Source organism: Pogoniulus pusillus, chromosome 34 (assembly GCF_015220805.1).
Source record: "Pogoniulus pusillus isolate bPogPus1 chromosome 34, bPogPus1.pri, whole genome shotgun sequence".
NCBI lineage: Eukaryota > Metazoa > Chordata > Aves > Piciformes > Lybiidae > Pogoniulus > Pogoniulus pusillus.
This window is the reverse complement of record NC_087297.1, coordinates 9,863,777-9,885,085: the sequence shown is the minus strand read 5'-3', so window position 1 is coordinate 9,885,085 and position 21,309 is coordinate 9,863,777. Positions and strand designations below refer to the sequence as shown.

The 21,309-nt window shown below is 44.0% G+C and overlaps 1 protein-coding gene across 1 annotated transcript in view; it reads left to right on the top strand.

Annotated features, from left to right (window-relative positions):
• The first annotated feature begins 654 nt into the window (after nt 1–654).
• Nucleotides 655–21,309, top strand: part of RB1CC1 (RB1 inducible coiled-coil 1) — a 98,775-nt gene continuing 78,120 nt past the window's right edge. The window contains 1 exon segment of the mRNA XM_064170436.1: nt 655–779. The gene's annotated coding sequence lies outside the window, so the exon portion shown is untranslated.

The following is a 21,309-nucleotide window of genomic DNA, read 5'->3' as shown; positions in this document are numbered from 1 at the left end:
AAAGACAAAAAGGCACAACAAATCTAAGCAGTGTTAAAAGTGTCCCAGTGATGCACTGCACCTTTTACACTTCTAGGAATCAGAAAATAGGTGCCAGAAATCTTTCAGTGGCAGGAACATTGATGGCATATCTCAGCACTAGCTTAAGATGCTCTTTTGTGTAGTATGCAATATGGGAGCTGCCAGTGACTGAGACACAGAAACTCAAGGAAAGAAGATTCATATTAGAAAGTAGGAACTTCTCTCAACCTCAGGAGTTCCTCTTTCACACGTAAAATGGAAGCAAGCTTTTTAGCAGGGCCTGCTTTGATAGCACAAGGGGTGACGGTGTGACGACTGAGAAAGAACAGACTGAAGTAGTTCCCTCAGGTTCAGATGACAAAGGAACCAGTGGTGAGCAGAAGTGTAAACATCTTGATACAGGCATTTTTTTTCTCTAGGAGTACCAAGTGGATTTCACAGGTGGCAAACACTTCTCAGAGAAGTGTGGCAGCTGCAACCATCTCCTCCCCACCCCAGCAGGAAAGATCTCCAGGTGAGGCTTGGGAGGAGCTGACCTTTATCAGCTTTTTTCTCTGCTGCCCCGAGTTTCAGGTCCTTGTGTTTGCTTGGAGAACCAACTAATTGAGCAATTGCCCACAGCCAAGCCCAGAGGGGTATAAAATGGAGCTCTGGGAGAAAATGAAGCCTTCCTGCTTTTGCTCTGTGGAAGTTGACTCTGCAGCTCAGAACATCTTCTCTTTGGAATGGAACCTATGAAAACTTGCACCCCCACTTTGGTGAGTATGTGTATATACATAACCCTAGGTATTCATGGGCGAGTTTCCTTTTAGGACTGAGTTCTCTCTGTGTTTTGACTTATCTGTCCAAGTAGTTTCATAGTTTAATTAGCTGTGCAAGGGTATTTTCCCAACTGACCTCTGAACCTATAATTTCAATGTGTTGGAAGGAGAGCAGATTTAATTGCAATAAATCAGTGGCTGTTAGCTGCCTGCTTTGTCCATCTCCTTCAGGACAGTGAGTCCACTTCATTATTTTCTTGTGTCCTCTGCTGTGTGCTTAAAGGTAAGGTCAGGGAGGGTGCTTGTTTTGCTGGATACAGCAGCCCTGTTCTCTCCAGTTGTCATGTGTGCAGAGAATGTGACTCAGTCCTTGTTTGATAATTTGCAAAACTCAACCATACAGAAGAAGAACTTACAGCTTTGTGAGACCACATCTCGAGTACTGTGTCCAGTTTTCATCACCACAGTACAGGAGGGACACTGAGGTGCTGGAGTGGGCACAGGGAAGGGCGACGAGGCTGGGGAGAGGTCTGGCAAACATGACCTATGAGGAGTGGCTGAGGGAGCTGGGAGTGTTTGGTCTGGAGAAGAGGAGGCTGAGAGGGGACCTTATTGCTCTCTACGACCATCTAAAAGGAGGTTGTAGTAAGGCTGGAGCTGGCCTCTTCTCCTGAACTACTAATGATGCAACAAGAAGAAATGGCCTCAAGTTGCATCAGGGGAGGTTTAGGATGGATGTTGGGAGGAAGTTCTTTCCTGAGCAGGAGGTCAGGCACTGGAACAGGCTGCCCAGGTGGAGTCATCATCCCTGGAGGTGTTTAATAGGAGAGTGGATGTGGTGCTTGAGGCTGTGGTCTAGCGATGAAGGTTGGACTGGGTGATGCTGGTGGTTCTTTCCAACCATAGCCATTCACAGTGATTAGATGTTGTGCTGAGGGATTTGGTTTAGTCAAGGACTTGTCAGTGTGATGACTTGACTCAATGAGCTTGAAGGGCTTTGCCAATCTAAGAAATTCTGTGATCTGTTTTAAAACTTCATCTGCTCCTTTACATTAAGGCTGTCTCCTGCTCCTTGTCTTCTCACCCTGTCCTTCCTAAAGTGCCTGTGTCCCTCTGCTGCAGTGCTCTGGTTACAAGTGCTGTCTCACCACGTACATCTCTCTGATCCCAACAGGATTGTGGGCCTACACCTGCACACATCTCTCTAACTCAATGGGTTTATTCCTCATACTGTCTGCATTTGCAGGAGAGAGATACTGCCATGTCCTGAGCACCTAAAAAGGGTCTGAGGAATTCTCCATAACTGTGCCTTTCTTGCTTACATACTGCACTGTGGTGACTTCACCTTAATGTGTGCAAAGGGTTTGTTGTAATGCTTGTGCTGTGCTGCCTATACCCACTCCTTTCTTTTCAGCTCTGTCATTGCCTGGTGGAACCAAAACCACCTTCTCCCCAGAAAACATTTCCTAACTCTAGCAATTATTCCATGCAGGGAATGTTTTGATTTTAGACTGTGCAGGGGTGAAAATGCAATTATAATGGGAATCTGACCAGCAGGAGCAATCTGGCAATTTCCTCTCTCCTGGCAGTTGAAGCAGATTTTTAGCCTAAAAAAATCTCAGATGCTGCTAAGTGGACTGCTGTTAATCCTCAGGGAACTGTAGCTGTCTGTACAGCACAGCAGTAAACTGCTTGTCTCTAATATCAGGTCTTCATGGTAGTTATTGCTGTAGTGTTTGGAGGCATCAAAAGATGCCAGGACTCAGAGAGCCATAAAGTGATTTATGGCTTTTGTGAGTTTTTGGTTTGGTGTTTTGGTTGTTGGTGTGATACTCAAGATGGGGAGAAACCCAGAGAAATGCAGTGATTTGCCCCGGGACAGCACTCCAATTGTCACAACAGTGAATCACCTGTGGAATATGGATCTTCAAAGCAGTTTACTGTTAGCCAGGATCCTTATAACTCCTCACCCCCAAGAAAATTCAAGCTCTAAGCCAAACAAAAAAGCAGTTTTCATTTCCTTCTCCTGTTGTGACAGAGGATTTAATTGCTGTTCCATGTGAGGCTGAGATAAGAATGAGAAGATAACAAAATACAGTGTAGACTTTCATTCCAGTGCAGGTAACTTTGAGTCCACATTGCTGACTGCTGTCAACTTAGAAGTTCTGTACTTCAGCTCTTGCGTGGGTATGCCCAGGTCAATGTCTCAGCAGGTACAGAGAGCATCTCCCTTTCAGCTGAAAGCAAAGAGAAATGAGAAGTATCAAGAACAACCTGGTCAAGTGTGAATTTCAGGGTGTAGCAGTCTTGGATTAGGAACCACAGCACCTCCTCGAGGAGCCATTAAAACCTGTAGGCCAAATTCAGCTCTTGGCCAATGAAGTATGACCCCATTATGACTGGTGGAGCTGTGCCTAATGACAAACAGTTGTACCAGCCTGTCATTAAGCATGTTAACACCATATGCTCATGCCCTGAGAAGACACTCATTTGTAATCATTATCTGTGCATACAGAACATCTCTGGCTGTGTTTTCTTCTGAATGCTTTCAGTAGCTCCTGCTGTCCATGTTAAGGAAAGAGAAGATGGCTTTGAGCAGTGTGAATCACAACTGCTTCTCTGTTAATCTTTGGTATTGATATCTTTTAACCTAGATGAGTGAAAAAGGAGTAAATGACTTCCAAAATTGCCACTAAGAACTGAGATTTCCCCACAGTGCCCTAGAAGCATTGTACATTCTCCATTCCATTTAATCCATGTCTCATCTGTAGACTATAACCCTTCCTCCTGTGGGCTGCAGAGGAAGCACCTTCGCTGTGCCTTGCCTGCTTTATGCCCTCAGTCTGCTAGAGATGAATACTTTCAGAGGAGGTAGCTGCATAGCTCTAATACAGTTGTGTAGCTCACCACTTCAAGGGGAAAAGGGAGAATTTAATCATAATCTTTTATTACTCTTTGGTGCTCTGCTTACAGTTTTTCTGGAAGTCTGGTTACCTGCCTCCCTCCCCTACAAATGTGTATTTATTACCAATGCTGAGATGTCCAGGTGTCTTAACAAGGTGTATTTAACTCTCCTTCTTTGTGTACCAAAGGGCTTCAGTGATGCTATTCTGAAGGTCCCTCCTGTATACTTAGTGATCTGGAAGTGGAGAGTGAAGAGTCTTGTAAAGTTTTTCCTTTAGAGTCTTTTTTGGATACTGAACAGTAATAAAGGAGGATTAGAGATGGTAATGAGACGATTTGTAAAGCTCGGGAGTAAACAGCTACTTGGTCAGTTGCAAATGGAGCTTTCCAGTGAGACACAACATAAAAAGATCTTTAATGGCACACTGCTCATAACCATTAAACCCCCTGAGCTCAGTTTATATTGTAGCATCTTTCTAAGTAGTATTTCCTCATTTGGTGAGGTTTACTCACAAATGCAATTGTGATCTTGGCCATTTAACACTTGTGCTCAGCTTTTACTTGGCTACTTTCTTATCTCATATTTGATTGTGGGCAGAAGCAATAATTAAATAACTGAACTGTGATTTAAATGGGGCAAGTGAAGAGGAGTGACTGCTTCATGCCTAGATGGCTGAATCTTGGAATTAAAATGCTCATCTCTTAACTTGACTCAGAATACCAATGTAAACCTTCTGGCAGCAACTCCAAACCTCTCATCAGCTCCACTTTTGTTCCCCTTAGAAGAAAACAAAATATTTCTTCACTCCTCAGTAAATGTTTTGACTCAAACCCTCTAGTGAGGACAAGCAAAGAATAGTCTTATCCTCTAACGTGCCAGACAGGGAATGTACCTTTGTGGTTACTGACCAACTGCTTGGAGATGTTACATGGTACTACAGCACATGACTTCTCTTCCTGAAAGCAGGGACATAGTATCTTTAGCAGTGTCTGTTGCCCATCCTGTAGCCAAGATGCTGAGCTAAAAGGTTTGTCCCCTGGCATGCCAACAGGGAAAGGGTAACAAGTGTCTTTTGGCATGTGTGATCATCTGTTCATGAAGCTAGGACTTCCCACTTCCATAGCTAAATTGCACATCTTAACCCATTGTTAAATTACTTCATTTTGGCTTTAAAGCAACATGACTGTTGGTGGGTCAGGCTTTGTCGTGTGAAGAGAATCAAAGCTGTGCTAAAGTCTCCTTACTAATGGCAATCCACAGAGGTCAGGCACAGCTTGCACTGCTCTTCAGCTATGAAAGGGTAGAAATCTCTCATTTCTGTGGGTTGTGCACTTAAGGTGCAGACCCTTGGGCAAAACCAGAAAACCAAAATACTGTTTCAAGCATTATTTCTTTGACAAGCTCTGAGGTTTGATTCCTTCCTTTGGTGGACTGAAAGCTGCTGGAAGAAACTGTCCACTGAAGAGCAGCCTTTCAGAGCAACAGAAGGTCGTTTTTGTTGAGAGGTTAAGATACCCTGAGGATACCAAGGAGTGGAAAAAAACCCTTAAAAAATAAGCCACAGCATACCTGATTATTCACAGTGAGGCAGAAAAGGCTGAGTGCTTGGTTCTGCTGCAAGTCAGATTAGTTAATTCCATACCCATTTTTCTAAATCTTGGCCAGGAGCCTGATTCCCGCCCACCCCCCCCCCCCCCTTTTTATACTGCTTGGCAGCATTGCAGGTCCCAACAACAGATTTAAATCAGTTGTTTGTTTGTTAGGGGTGAGAGATTCTTTCCAGGAGAATTCCTGGCTGCTTGGTGCTATCCAGATTGAGTTGAAGATGTCAAGAATTTCACTTTATTTTTTTCTTTTTTTCTGAGAAAGAGAAGGGGGGGGGGGGGAACCAACAAAAAAACCCCAACACAACCCTCTCTTGGGAAGCTCCATCTGTGTTAGTGCTACTGCGACTCGAGATGGAAGTGCTTGAACTGTCTCTTCCCTCATCCTATGAAAAGAGCTGTCAGCATCAAGGGCAATATCCAGGTTGTCAGACTTCTGCTTCTGTATTGCTCTGGCTGACTGATTTTTATCCTGGAGCACACAGGCAGGTCCTCTCCAACAAGCTGACTATGAGAAGGCTCTAATGATCTAAACCTACTCTGCTGTTTCAGGTTGCACAATTAGTTGCAAGCCTCTTGCAGAAGAACTACTCATTTTTCCTTGCAAATACTGCTGTGTCATTGATCTCAGGCACAGAGAGTGGGATACTTGCATGCCTGGAATATTTCCCTGCCACCTTTTAATACTACAAGCAAAGGAGTATTAACTTTTGTTCAGCACAGTTATTATACTGATGGTTAATAGAGCATTTAGACACATGAAACAGCAAAAATTTGTGCTGAGATGACCTGATGAGGGTGCATGAAAATAGTGTGAGTAGATAATGAGGGCAGTTTGAGCACTGCCAAGGCTGCTCACAGTGTGGGAAGGAAATGGAGTTGTGGAAGAGGTGATCTGGAAGCTTTCTCATGCCAAAAGCGTCTACTTGCACCTTTGTTTTTTCCCTGACAGAGAGGCTTGTAGTGGGAGGCAGCAATGTAGGGCAGAAAGGAGCACTTGTTGCAGGTCCTGCATGCCACTGTGTGCATGGCTGATGTTGGTCTCACTTTAACCTTCTGTATTAAACTTAGATCAGAAGCTTGTGGGAGCAGAAAGCTGAGTCTGCCTGTGAAGCTGAGGCTTGTTGGAAATGCTTCCTCCAGTCTGTCACTGCTGGGTGTCTGTCTATCTTCCTTTCCTAGCTCTCATTATAGCACTTGTCATGTGTTAAGATGTTCTGTGTTCCCAAGTTGCAGGTTTTCATGTCAAGCTCTGAAACTTTGGTAGGGAGGATATCTCCTACTCCATTCCTACAGCATTGCTACAAACCCCTGCTAATTTTAACCAGTCAAATGGTCTTTGTAACTTTACCAGGAGCATAATCCTAGAGACTGGGCATGCCTCCTTGGTCTATCTCACTGCTAATGAAAGGGTATGGCAGAGTATTACGGGGATTTAAGACTTGTTACTTCATTTCTGCCACATCTTAGCCATGTTTCCAATGATCCATCACTTCCCAGGTGTGCTGAGCTTTCCATTCTGATGGAACCTTCATTGTTCATAGAGAAGCCCTTCTTGACTGCAGCTGTTGAGAGGTGGGAACAACACACTGCGTAGCAGTGTTTTGTATGTTGTCTTGGCTGATGTCCTCCTGCACAGGCAGTATTAGTGCTCTGGTATGATGGAGTATGAGATCCTGGGCTGCATCAGGAGAAATGTGGACAGCAGGTGAAGGGAGGTGATTCTCTCCTTCTACTCCACTTTGGTGAGACCCCATCTGGAGTACTGCAGCCAGTTCTGGAGCCCCTATTACAAGAGGGATGTGGAGATGCTGGAGTGTGTGCAGAGAAGGGCCACGAGGATGCTCAGAGGGCTGCAGCAGCTCTGCTGTGAGCACAGACTGAAAAGAGTTGGGGCTGTGCAGTCTGCAGAAGAGGAGGCTCCCAGGTGACCTTCTTGTGGCCTGTCAGTATCTGATGGTGGCCTACAAAAAAGCTGGGGAGGGACTTCTTAGGCTATCAGGGAGTGAGAGGACTTGGGGGAATGGAGCAAAGCTGGAGGTGGGTAGGTTCAGACTGGAGGTGAGGAGGAAGTTGTTCACCATGAGAGTGGTGAGAGCCTGGAATGGGTTGCCCAGGGAGTTGCTTGAAGCCCTGTCTCTGGAGGTGTTCAAGGCCAGGCTGGATGAGGCTGTGGACAGCCTGATCTAGGATAGGGTGTCCCTGCTCATGGCAGGGGGGTTGGAAGTGGATGATCATTGTGGCCCCTTCCAACCCTGATTGATTCTCTGAGATTTATGCAGGTGATGATTGCACACAACACCCGTGGCTGTGCCCAGTTGCTGATTGCCAGGTGCCTGTCCAGACTAAATAACATCTTGTGGATTTGAGATGTGCGAAGGAAGATAGTGAAGGACTTAGGTTGAGGTCTGCAGGGAAAACGAGAAATGAGTTTACTTTGGCTGAACACGAAAAGTTAGTTGTAGAATAAATGAGTTCTTAGAAGGGGAAAATTAAGCTCAAGTGGTAAATGCCAAGAGTTTCCCTTGTTCCAAGGCTGTGCTGTTTTTCCACGGTCAGGATGCCAGTTTTCAACAGCTCTTCAAAAAGAATTGCTGCTTAATGTGTCCACTGGGGCACCAAATGTATCACACAGAAGCAGATGAAAAAAATCCCAATTTTTCATAAACTTTTTGCCAGATTCCCTATAAAAAGACATCTGCTCCATAAGCATTATCAGCTACTACACATTTGCTGCCTTCAGCTTTGCCAGCTGCAGGGGGAGACGATCAGTGAATAATCATTCTGGTGTCTGTGTGTGTGTCCACTGCATCTGAAAATTATAGATCCTTTGGTTTTTGTCTCCCTTCACACACTCCCAATGTTTATTGCAACAATGGTTTATTTTACCTTCATGAAAAAAAGCTGACTAGCATCTGTGGCTTCAGTGGGGCAGAGATGAGCAGGCAAAATATTCTCCCTGAGCATCAGCAGCTGGGCAAGGACTTGATTTTTATATCAATCAACTGAAGAATAATCTCTCAGTAAGCTTGTGGTGATTTTAAGGCCAGCATGGACTCTTCTAAAGGATTGATTGATAATAAATTAGAATCTAGTTGAGAAGCATAAAGTCATCAACAGCTGAAAAAGCCTGGAACACAAACCCTATGAGGAGAGGCTGAGAGTGTGCAGCCTGCGGAAGAGGAGGCTCAGGACAGAGCTCATTGCTGTCTACAACTACCTGAAGGGAGGTTGTAGCCGGGGGGAGGTTGGTCTCTTCTGCCAGGCAACCAGCAACAGAAGAAGGGGACACAGTCTCAAGTTGTGCTGGGGCAGGTCTAGGTTGGATGTTAGGAGGAAGTTGTTGGCAGAGAGAGTGATTGGCATTGGAATGGGCTGCCCAGGGAGGTGGTGGAGTCGCTGTGCTTGGAGATGTTGAAGCAAAGCCTGGATGGGACACTTAGTGCCATGGTCTGGTTGATTGGACAGCATGAGCTTGGAGGTCTCTTCCAATCTGGTTGATTCTACAATGAGCACTGTCCACAGAAGATGAGTTGTTATATGCCTTTTCAAGCTTAGTTCTAATGAGTTGCATCAATTCAAAGCTCTTTACCAAGCCTATTCTAAATTGACTATTCCCTTTCTCAGAAATCCTTTCTTATATTTGTCTTTTAAAACCCAACCCTAATAAAATGGATTTGTACAATCTTCAGGCAGGGGAAATAAGGAAATGGTCTTTAATACCTGCAGGATTATTGGTCAAAGCTAAACATTCTCCTGTCTTATGGTTTTGATAGAATGATGCTATTAAATGCAGCGAGACAGTACTTGAGAAGTAAATCCACAAAGATATATTCATCTTGGCTTTTAATACAATAACATGTCTTTTGAGATGGAGCTACTAATGCTGTGATTTCTCCAGAGATGAGTGACTTGGCTCCATTCTCCTCATTTGCTCTGAAAGGCACTTCAGTATCAAAGGAGCTGAAGACCAATTCAGTGTGGTGCGAGAGCTGCAAATATTCTTGCAGGTGTAAATGGCACAGATTTGTACAGCTCCTCTTGTGCACAACAGCCTCTGCCAAACAACAAATGGCAGATAGAAGCAAACAATTCTGGCTCTCTCCCATTAAAACCACACACAATAAAAGGGGTTTTAAACTTCCCCTCCTATTTTTAGGATGATAATTACTATATCACCCCTCAAAAAACCTCAACACTTCCACTCACCTCACACCTCAAACCAGTGGGGTCCAAATATTCTACTCCACCTCTCCAAAACCAAGGAATGGGCTCAGGAAGGCTCCTTAGTTAGGAGAATGTTTACTGAGCACTTACCTTCCCTCCTGGTTAATGGTGTTCGGTTTCTGATTCAGTACTGAATTTTGCTGTGAGAGTGGAGTTCTGGGCTTGGCCTGTGTTGTAAGAAGCTGGATCTCCCCTCACCTTCCCCAGCTTCAGAAAATAGTAGCAAACTATCAGAGAAATACCTGGCACTGCCAGTACGTCAAGTCTCAAAATCCTGGGATCCCAACCTGCTGTAGTCTGGGTGGAACAGATGCAATCTAGGTTAAACTGTGGATGACCTCACAAGACTATAGAGAAGCAACCACAATACCTCTGGAATCTATAGAATAGTGGAATTACTGTTGCAGTTACTTCCACAACTTCCACTGTGAGTAGAGGAAAGCTCCACTGGTGAGGATGATGACAAAGTCTGATCAGTGGGGTCCAGGCAGCCCAAATTGAAGCCACAGATCTGCTACCTCTGTGGCATGTCCTCCTGATGCTCTTGCCTTTGAAATCTGCTCTCCCAAGTGAGTGCTGTGATAAACTTTACTGCACTACATGAACCCAAAGTTGTATTTATCTGGAGTAGGGGATAGAACCAGCTTCTTGGGCATCCAGCTGTGAGATTTGACCACCATGTAGGACGTGTGTGACTCAAGTGGATATTTCACTCTGATTTTTCTAATGTGTTGAATGTTGCCAACATGCCCCTTTGGAAAATTTTGGCATCTGGAGGAGAAAGACTCTGGCCACACAGCTGCACAGTCCCAGGCACTCAACCCTTTCTGCTTTTTGCCCCTGGTTAGTTTGTCTTGGAGCATTCCATTATTTCAAGATGCACAAACTGAGTCTTAGATGATGTGAAGCTACTGTGGAGAATTGGTTTGTGTGGCCAAGTGCAGCCACATCAAAGTACTTCAGATAATCTATAGCCTTCCATTTTCAAGCAAAGCCTGGATGAGGCACTTAGTGCCATGGTCTGGTTGATTGGCTAAGGCCGGGTGATAGCTTGGACTGGATGAGCTTGGAGGTCTCTTCCAATCTGGTTGATTCTATGACTGTAGAGCCTCTCTGGTTACAAACATAAGTAATATTTCCTGTTCTCCACCTGTCATCTGAGATCAGCATAGGTCAGAAACTGCCTGACTGAAATAGGTTCAACTGCTTAGGGCATGGAGCCTTAGTGTCTTCTGTAACAGGCAGGTGTCACTGGGATTCCATCAGATTCCCTACTGGGCCACTGGAACAGGCTGCCCAGGGAGGTGGAGTCACCATTCCTGGAGGTGTTTAAAAGGAGCCTGGATGAGACACTTAGTGCCATGGTTTTGTTAATGAGAAGGCTTAGGTGTTAGGTTGGACTCAATCTCTGAGGTCTTTTCCAATTAGGTTAATTCTGTGATTAATTTCCTAGTAAACCCCTGTAATATTATCTAGTTTATGTTGAGATTCTGCAACTTGCTGTAAGAATCTTTATTTTTAGTAAGTACCTGCAAAGTAATACTCACTTTGGTAACCAGAAAAGGCAATTGCCAAGTTACTGGGAAAAATTGAATTCTATCCACCCCCTCCCTACACCTGAGTTTTGCTGTTGACCACATGATGAAAAATCATTTATTCCTGTTTTCTTGAGGCTAAAGGAGAGATGAAGAGTTGTGTTTGGTTTTATTTTCCCCAGTATCTTTCCAGATAATTTACACTTTTCCCTCAGCCTCATGAAAATACCTGTATAATGAAAGGAGCAGGTAACCATGGTGACCACCAATTCACCATCCTTTTCCCCCCCTCAGTTCTCACTTTAAAGAAAGCAAAAATAATGACTCACTCTTTTCCTGATAGCTAGGGTGTTGTTGTTAACACAATATGATAAACTGCAAAATGTCACTACTGAGAGATTATTTAGGTGCTGAAAATATGAGTTAAACTCATCTCAGGCAAAACACCATCATAGAATCAGTCAGGGTTGGAAGAGGCCACAAGGAGCACCTAGTTCCAACCCCCCTGCCATGGGCAGGGACACCCTAACCACCTCATTGAGACTGTCATTCCATCCAAGATATTTTGTTGTTGTTATGCTGACCCAAAGAGAGACCAATGTTGATAGCAGTCCATGAATTTGTCATTGCTGTATCAGTAGGTGCAGAGAAATAAACATGTGAGATATATCTTTGGTTATTCTAGCCTTGCAACACTTCAGAAGGTGTCAAAGTGGAAGAAAGCAGCTGTCAACAGCAATTAAAATGCCTCTGGTTTATTCATCTAGGACAAAAGATGTGAGAAATAAATACTACTGCCCTTGGCAGAGCCTAGAAATAGAAGTGTGCATCTGAGTGCAGTCTTGCAGTCTGACCACTTCAATTTAATCAGTCTGCTAAGCACAAAAGGCACATCTGTGGCAAATAAGGAGTGTTCAATCTGTGCTGTCCAGCCTGGGACTGCAGATTCAAGGTCTGTTTTTGAATGGAGCTATTGGAACTCAGATTGTCACTACACATAGACAGCAGTTACTAGCAAACTATATTGGTGAATATAGCCCTCTCAAATGGCTTTTCAAATAGAATGAATGCTGTTCAGGTCTTCAAACCCAAGATAATTAGGCAGGGCATGAATCTGCAGAAATCCATATACTGATCTTTATTGTAGGCTCTCCCAGTCTACACTTCAGTTACTCCCTCTTCAGCATTTCGTTACGGGCACTTCAGTCTGGTTTTGATTACAAGTAACTTACTTCCCTGCTTGTTCCACCTGCTCAGCAAATGAATGCTCCTTTGAAGCTTTCCATTTATTCTACAGTGGAGTATTTTGTAGATACTCTCATTTTCTCTCAGTAACTCTCAAATAACTTTTCACAGAGAAGGTGTGATGCTGGGGATGTTAAGAGGGCTGCAGCAGCTCTGCTTTGAGGACAGACTGAAAGAGTTGGGGCTGTTCAGTCTGGAGAAGAGGAGGCTCCCAGGTGACCTTTTTGTGGCCTTCCAGCATCTGAAGGAGGCCTACAAAAAAGCTGAGGAGGGACTAGGGGAATGGAGCAAAGCTGGAAGTGGGGAGATTCAGGCTGAATGTGAAGAGGAAGTTGTTGAGCATGAGAGTGGTGAGAGCCTGGAATGTCTATTCTAATTACCTTTCAGTTATCCTTATAATTTACCTTTTCTTTTGTATTAAAAATAGTGTTTAAAGGGATTTTCTGTGAATAAAGCACCTCTGTGTGCCTGGAGCTTTCACAGGCTCCCTCAGACCTTGGCTTTATGGAACAATTAGTATAAACAGGTTTTTCAACGCCACTTGCAGGAACAGGTTGTACTATGTGGTTTGTGCTAAAAAATCACCTCTGAATAGAAGCTGAAGTGGTTGAGAGGCTGAAATTAAAGCTTCTGGTGAAAAGCATGGTGAGTGCAGTGCTGAGATCTATTGTACTGGCTTAATGTGGAAGTGACTGTGAAGCTCTTAAGCTCTCAGGCCTCAGAGTGAAGTCACCAAACCATCATCTTCCATAGCCTGCTGTAATGGTGCACAGCTTGCTGCCGCACCAGCTTGTGCTGTGCAGTGAAGTCACCTACTGCAGGTGACATCTGGCACGTTCTCATTCTTCAGCAACTCCAATGACTCAGTCATGTCATCCCAAGCCGCCAAATCTATTGCAACTCTTTAATATTGTTTTCCAACCTCCGTGCTCCTGGGAAGCAGAAACTCAGCTCCAAGTTGAGAAGTTTACACTTGGTGTCATCTGCTCCCTTCCACCCTTTAAGATCAAATCGATTCAATGCAATGCCCAGCTTCTGGGACTTGGGTGTCACTGCAGGGAGACCTGCACACTTCTGAAGTGGCAATGTGGCATAAATCAGTGTAAACTGAGCTGGCAGCTTAAAAGAGGTGTTTGTGGATGATGTAGCACATTTGTCACAGCTTTTGGAAGTTCTGAAGTGTTTCTAATTCTGAAACAAGAAATAGAAGTAGACACAAAATTGTCAGGAGCCTCAATTATTGTGGCCTTTCAGTATCTGAAAGGGGCCTACAAGAAAGCTGAGGAGGGACTTTTTTAGGATGTTAAGTGGTGGTAGGACTGGGGGGAATAGAACAAAGCTGGGAATGGGTAGATTGAGACTGGATGTTAGGAGGAAGTTGTTGAGCACGAGGGTGGTGGGAGGCTGGAATGGGTTGCCCAGGGAGGTGGTTGAGGCTCCATCCTTGGAGGTGTTTAAGGCCAGAATGGATGAGGCTGTGGGCAGCCTGATCTAGGGTAGGGTGTCCCTGTCCATGGCAGGGGGATTGGAAGTGGATGATCCTTGTGGTCCCTTCCAAGTCTGGCTGATTCTATGATTACTTTAGGAGTTTTAGTGCAGTGATATTAGCTAATATCTGAGGCTGAAGGTGCAAGCAATGCTTGACTCCCTAAAGATGGAACTGAGCAAAGCTCTCCCAGGAAAGCATCACTGCTGGTGTAATGCTAATGTGTTTGGAAAGTGACAGCTTCGTGTCAAGTGGTTAGGATGCTGACATTAACTCTTTCAGAGCCTGGCTGTGATTTTATTGCCATCCTAGCAAGAGTTCCAAGTGAGTAATACTCATGTTCAAAAATGGCAGGGATGGAATAAGAATTTCCATATGGCTCGATAGTGATTTCTTTCTTTCTTCAGCTGATGACATTGTTTAGCTCCCCATTGCTTTCCTGATGATCACATCAATAACTGTGACAGCAGTTTCTAAAGTCATTCTGTTGCCTCAAAATGAGTCTGTATGAAGCTCTCTGTCTGGTGTCTGCAGTTTGCTGCCAAGTGGCATTGAGTGAGCTGCTTGGGCACAGACCTTAAACTCTCATTCAGGGTGAAACTTCTTATTCTCTGGGTGTGAATGAAGGGTGTGAGAAGCTGGACCCATCATACCTAAAGGTATGCTGAGTCTTTGTTCAGTGTTTCAACCCAGTGTGAGTACACAAAATTAATACAGCTCTGCTTTCCTTGCTCACAGCCTTGGTGCTTGTGTCTGTGCAGGCAGATGTCTTGGGTTGCAGCTATCACATCTGATGCTTACACAGGTGGCAAGGTGTGATGGTTTGGGAGTTACCTGCCCCTTCACACAAGGAAATCACCCAGACTACATTCAGCTGGCTGGAAGAAATGGAGCTTTACATCTACAGCTTAGCACAATATGCACACAGATACTTACAATACTTACAGCTATATACCAAAATATACAAGTTAAAGATAATACAGAAACACAACAGCCCTCCCAGAAACCAGAGTCCCCAGAGGGGCTCTCAACCACCCTTCCACCTCCTTTACACCCCTCTACCTTATCCTAGAGTCTTCCTTACCTTCATGGTGAGTTTGGAGGATTGGCAAGGGGGTTAGAAGCAGAATGATTAGTTGGGTTACACAGATCCAAGCAGAACAGCAGAAGCCCAGAGCAAAAACACAGCAACTCTGACAGAGACTCTTCTCTATGTTTGTATGTCCTTGTTATTATACATCTCAGCAACCCTCAGAGTGAAGTAGACATCAGCACTGTTTCCTTTTCACAGCCTATAATCTAATTTCTCTCATTAAAATATTCCAATTAACCTCAACCAGGCACACAAGGAAATAAGATAGCTTCAGAATAATTGCAGCATAGTTCAAATATCTTAAGTCCATAGTCATCCCCTCCTCCAAAGGAACATGCCCCAGTGGCACTGCTGAGGTCTCTAACGAGGCTGGAAAAAGAACTGATCCTTTCATCAATACAAAAGCTCTTGAGATTGCTCAGCAATTGGGAGGCTGCTCAGAAATGCTGCTGCTACTGTATATAAGAAGGAGGTTTGCTTACACATGCTCCTCAAATGTCCATGTGAGGCATAAGGATTAAGAAACCCATTTCCATGAAAGCCTTGTGCTGTGCTTGGATGAAAATCCCTCTAATGTTTTCCACCCTTTCAAAATATCAATCACCTTTATTAATTTGCTGTTTGCTGAGCTTTCTCGTTCTTCATGATGGGGGTGGGGGGGGAATCCATGTAGCAGGACTACATACATTCCTCTTACACTCTGAATGCCTGGAACTAAATCACCAGAGCAGCTGCTGAGTAAGGTCATCACTCATTTCTGAGGTCTGGAGGTCTGCAAGGTTTGTTACACTATCTCTGTGAGCCTTAGCTGCATTCATGTCAGGAACAAATCAAGCCCTAAGGAAACTACAGCATGGAACTTGCAGCTGTTAAATTCTGGAGAAAGCAATTCCTTTTATGACTGCAGGAAGCTGAGATGAACAAATCTGCAGCAGGTTTAAATGAATTTGTCAATTCTAGATATTGCTGTCACAAATGTTCAAGGAATCCTAACTGTGTGCTTTAAAATAGGCAGTCACAGGGTGCTGCACTTTCTCTTGGAGGATCTGGGCTTGGATTAAGGTTGGACCAAATGCTCAGTAGGATCAGTCTAAAGGAGATTACAGCTAGGAGTGTAAATACATCTCTAACACTTGGCTCTCCTTGAGCATAATCTAGTAAAGCTTTACAGACTGTTTGAGAGTTGCTTCTTTTTCAGCAGGCTTTGAGACATGACTCCTCTGCCCCATGGTCCCCCACTATTTGCTCTTCTCCAGCCTCTCTGTTGAGGTGATGTCCTGCAGCTCCTGTAACAGTGATGGTCTTAGGGAAATCCACAAGCAATTTGCAGCCAAGTCTCTTTGGAACTATTTATAGCTGCAGAGAAATGTCCTCACAGCAAAATCCTGCCAGTAACCCTTTACTGACACTTTGTCCCCTCTTCAGTGCATGATAAGGTGTCCCACAGAAGCGTTTCAGACTGGGAGGAACCTTGGGCTGCAAGCACTACAGAGAAACCAGGAAAGACTGAGGCTTTGACTGAGTTAAGGCTTAACATTTGTCACAGGCAGAGATTTTAAGATGATTATGGAGAAATGAAGACAGTGAAGCAAATCAGCCCAAGAACATAAACTAGGTTAGTGTGTAACTGCTGGAGAAAGGATTGTCTCATATCCTCCTTGACATCCAAGACACATCTCACCTACTCTGGGATGACATTAGGCATCCAGAATTTGTCTGTGTCCAAAATGACCAAGTTTGGGTCTGTGTCAAATATTGTTCCACATGGTGTTGTTCTTCTAAAACAGAAGAATCAAATCTGTACAATCTAATCCTGCCTTGGAGTTTTCCTTGCCTTTTCTTTTTAAGTGCTGTGAATAGAGAGGATTTGCTTTGGAGAAAGTTGCTGCATTTACTTCATGCTTCTCAGATTTTTTGTTTGCTTCTCTACATGGGACTAAGGACTCAGTGTGGTTTCTAAATGTGATGCCCAGCTTCAAACTGCTGAAGAGCTTTTCTCTCTCTTTGCACCACATTGCCAGTCACAAAGTAGGTATTCTGAGACCTAATAACAGTCACTGTCTCATTTGGGCTCATTTTAATCAAGCTCCAATTTAGAAGACAATAGCTGTTGCCTATTCAAACCCGAGGTATTGTCAGGTAGGGATGGACGAAGCAGGTAGATAATAAATGCAGTAATCAGTGCACCTAACAGCATATTGGTGCTCTTATATGTAGGTAATTAAAAAAGAAATTACACTCCAGGGGAGAATCCTTTTGCATTGTGTGTTGGAAAAGATGCTGTCTGGGAAGGTTTTTGTTAGAGTGTCATTGTAGGACAGATCAGTTCCTGCCTCAAAGGTTCTGCACCCCTCCCTGAATACCACAAGGAATGTCTGACACAAACTTCATGGTTCCCAAAGGCAACAAGCTGCTATAAAACATCATTGTTCCAAACCCATGCAGTACCTCCAATTTTCCTTTCTCGTGCGACTCACAATAAGTTAATATGTCCCAGGGAATGTAATTTCCCAATACTGTGGGCAACAATAAAATCCCAAGCTGTAATGTTCTGTATTATAACTGAGCTTAGGTAATGACTTCTTAGCTGCCTGCTGAAATCTTTGACGTCATTTCTCCTTGAAAATCTCAACTTCCAAACAACAAAACATGCTGGCAATAAATAAAGAAACAAAGCCAGCAGCAAAATCCAGTTTTGACTTGCTTCTGGCTTTCTTTTTTGCTTACAACCTTGATCCTGTCAGTCATGGCCTGAATTGTAACTGGCTTTTAGAGGTCCAAAATGCTCTTTCTCAAACTTTTCTGGAAGGATTTAGGCTGCCTACCTTTTCAGTCAATCCTTCTTGAAGGGAAAATCAACACACTTCAAAACTTAGTTTTCTTGAGTTGTTGAAATGGTCTTTTCTCATCTATTAGCTCCTCACTCCACATGTCTCTCCTTTATTGCACTAGAGAAAGTGTCCCTTGGATGGGACACTTAGTGCCATGGTCTAGTTGATGGGATAGGGCTGCATCAGGCCACACCTTGAGTGCTGTGTCCAGTTCTGGGCTCCTCAAAGAAAGATGTTGCAGTGCTGGAAGGTGTCCACAGGAGGGCGACAAAGCTGCTGAGGGGCCTGGAGCAGAGCCCTGTGAGGAGAGGCTGGGGGTGTGCAGCCTGCAGCAGAGGAGGCTCAGGGCAGAGCTCATTGCTGTCTACAACTACCTGAAGGGAGGCTGCAGCCAGGTGGGGTTGGGCTCTGCTGCCAGGCAACCAGCAACAGAACAAGGGGACAGAGCCATAGAGGTCTAGGCTGGCTGTTAGGAAGTTGTTGGCAAAGAGTGTGATTGGCATTGGAATGGGCTGCCCAGGGAGGTGGTGGAGTTGCTGTGCCTGGAGGTGTTGAAGCAAAGCCTGGCTGGGGCACTTAGTGCCATGGTCTGGTTGATTGGCCAGGGCTGGGTGCTAGGTTGGACTGGATGATCTTGGAGGTCTCTTCCAACCTGCTTGATTCTGTTACCATGGTTGTTTACCTTCCAACCTGGTCTACATGACAGAGGAGGGAGGCATTGCTATTTGTCATTCTTAGATGCATAAATGTGTTAAAAATATTTTATCCTAATTGTATTTTTATGCTTGCTCCTGTAAACCATTTTTCAAGGGTGCTATCTGTAACGTGACAGACTAGCACAGCTTGCTTTTACTGAGCAAAGTTGAGAAGGCATGAAAAAAGCTGTGATGCTCTTTATTCAACAAATATTAAAGTGCCAGAAGTAAGATTTAATATTTTTTTTCCATGTGTCTGCTTTGAAATGCAAATTCACTTCCACAGACATTGATTTTCAGAGGAATTAAGAAGTTTCTTTAAAGACTACAGAGTTAAGTTGGCTACTGAAAGTAGTAGGAGACATGAAAATAAGCACATAATAGGATGAAAAATTAAAAGGGAAGTCTGTGCCAGGCTCCTTTTGACTGCAGCAGAAAAACTCTTTGGACCTGTTTCATAACCTCAGACATGTTCTGAATCATAGAATCAAGCGGGTTGGAAGAGACTTCCAGGCTCATCCAGCCCAACCTAGCAGCCAGCCCTATCCAGTCACCTGTCTGAGTTCAGCTGCAGTTGCTAACTCCAAGCCACTTCTTTTCTGACAGTCTGACTCAGTTGCAGTATGAAGATTTCATAGAATCAGTCAGGGTTGGAAGGGACCACAAGGATCATCTAGTTCTAGCCCCCCTGCTATGGGCAGGGACACCCTACCCTAGAGCAGGCTGGCCTGGGCTCCATCCAGCCTGGCCTTAAACACCTTCAGGGATGAGGCTTCAAATGCTTCCCTGGGCAACCCATTCCAGGCTCTCACCACTCTCATAGTGAAGAACTTCCTCCTCATGTCCACTCTGAATGTCCCCAACTCCAGCTTTGCTCCATCCCCCCCCAGTCCTATCACTCCCTGAGAGGCTAACAAGTCCTTGATTTTTTTGCCTAAGTCTGTTGTGAAGCTATCAACTTCCCATTGTAGCTGTAGCACACAAAAGTGATGCTCTGTTGGTGTTGACCTGGTAAACATCAAGCTTCTGAAGGTTCTTGATCCCAAACGCTGATTAGGGAGGAGGTAAGGTGGCACCGATCGCACTGGCTGCTCATTTGGATGCTGAATTGCAGCTCTGTGTTTTGAAGCACCCTCAGAGAAGTTTTCCTTTGGTTTCCATGCAGTGTTTCTGCAAGGCATCATCTAGAACGTGACTCTCTTAGCAAGTCCTAACACCTCCAGCTTCTCTCATTTTTTAAAGGAAGTAAACAGTTCTTTAGCTCCTTTTTTAAGGTCTACACTTTGTCTTTTTTGTGTTGATGGTAGAAGCTGGCAGGGCTGACAAACTTGCAAGGTTATTGGCATGGCACCTGCAAACATGACTCTGAAGCTTATATAAATTTGCCTTGCTTGCAGAGTGAAATGAAGCCAAATACCTCTGCTGAGGCTCTTGGTTGTTATGGTGTTTTAGATCAAGACTGACAGGGTCTGAGGAGTAGGTAGTGGGAGAAAGACAAGGATGGCATTTTGCCTGCCATTACACAACAGCTAGTGACCTTTATAAATAAGGAATTGATGTCTGGGGCCACAGCTACCACCTGACCACTCACCCTGAGTTCTATTACTTGGAGAAGTATTCTGCAAGGTGTGGATGGTGATTTCTTGATCAGAGGAGTGTCTTTCACTTCAAGTGGAAAGCTGTGATGAGTGTACTCATATCTAATGGTTTGCTTCTTTGAATAATGCAAAGTGTTATTTGAATACTTGCATGTGAAGGGTAATTATCCCTGTGTGTCCTGCTGCCTTGGTAGCACAATTGTTCCCTAGATACTGATGCACTAGAAATGATTTCTCTGGAAATTCAATTTGACTTTGGCCTACAGCTCAGGAGAAAAAAAAAACAACAAAACTCCAGCATTCATTAAGGTTACTAATGATGAAGTTGTGATCTTGTGAATTTCTCAATACCTGCCTTATTAGATGGAAATGTCATTTCTGTGGTGCAGAAAACACCACGCTTGATATCATCTCGTAGGTAATTTCAGCCCAGGGGCTTACTGCTTCCCTCATTCAAATACTATCATCCCAGATGGAGGAGATTTATCACTCTGTGAGGCTTTTCTCAGGAAAGAGGGATAAAACAACAATTCATCTTGCTGCCTTTCAGTGATGCCGTTTAGAAGGGTTGCTAAATTTCAGCCTTCCCTTTGTGTGGGGTGAATCCTGGTGCAGCCTCTCCTAATTCTATCTATAGAGTATAGCTTTTTGTAGTCATCTTTCATTTTGCTTGGGAAGTGATCAATTATCCTGTCACATCTGATGATTCTTATCACAGAATCAACCAGGTTGGAAGAGACCTCCAAGATCATCTAGTCCAACCTATCACCCAGCCCTAGCCAGTCAACCAGACCATGGCTGTTAATATGAGTACTTCAATAAACTAAGTGGTTATTGCTGCCTCTTCTAACAAAGAACATTTTTAACCCCCCTATTTTATAGTAGTTTTTTTCTTTCAGTTAGGCATACCAACTTCAAAGAACAAAGATATCCTAAGTCTGCAGAACATGATATAAACACTATCCATTCTACTCAGAATTTAATTAGAGATGTACAGCACAGATCTGAGGCCTTATTAAAATTGCATTATATCTTCAATTGCTTAGACTTTAATATTTGGACTGTCAATTAAATAACTTTGCTTACAGTGCTTAAAATATTGTTCCTAGCTGCTGTGAGTGTTAAAGTAATAAAACCTGACTGTGGGATAGCAACCACTATTGTGCAGTTGAGGCTGACAGAGTAGCAGCAGAATCTGATACAAAGCTTAAATCTGCTTCAGGACTCCAAGTTGGGAATCTGCTGCATTTCTTAAAGGAATGGAGTTTCAGATATAGCCACAGTAGCAGCAGCTGTATTTGTAGATGT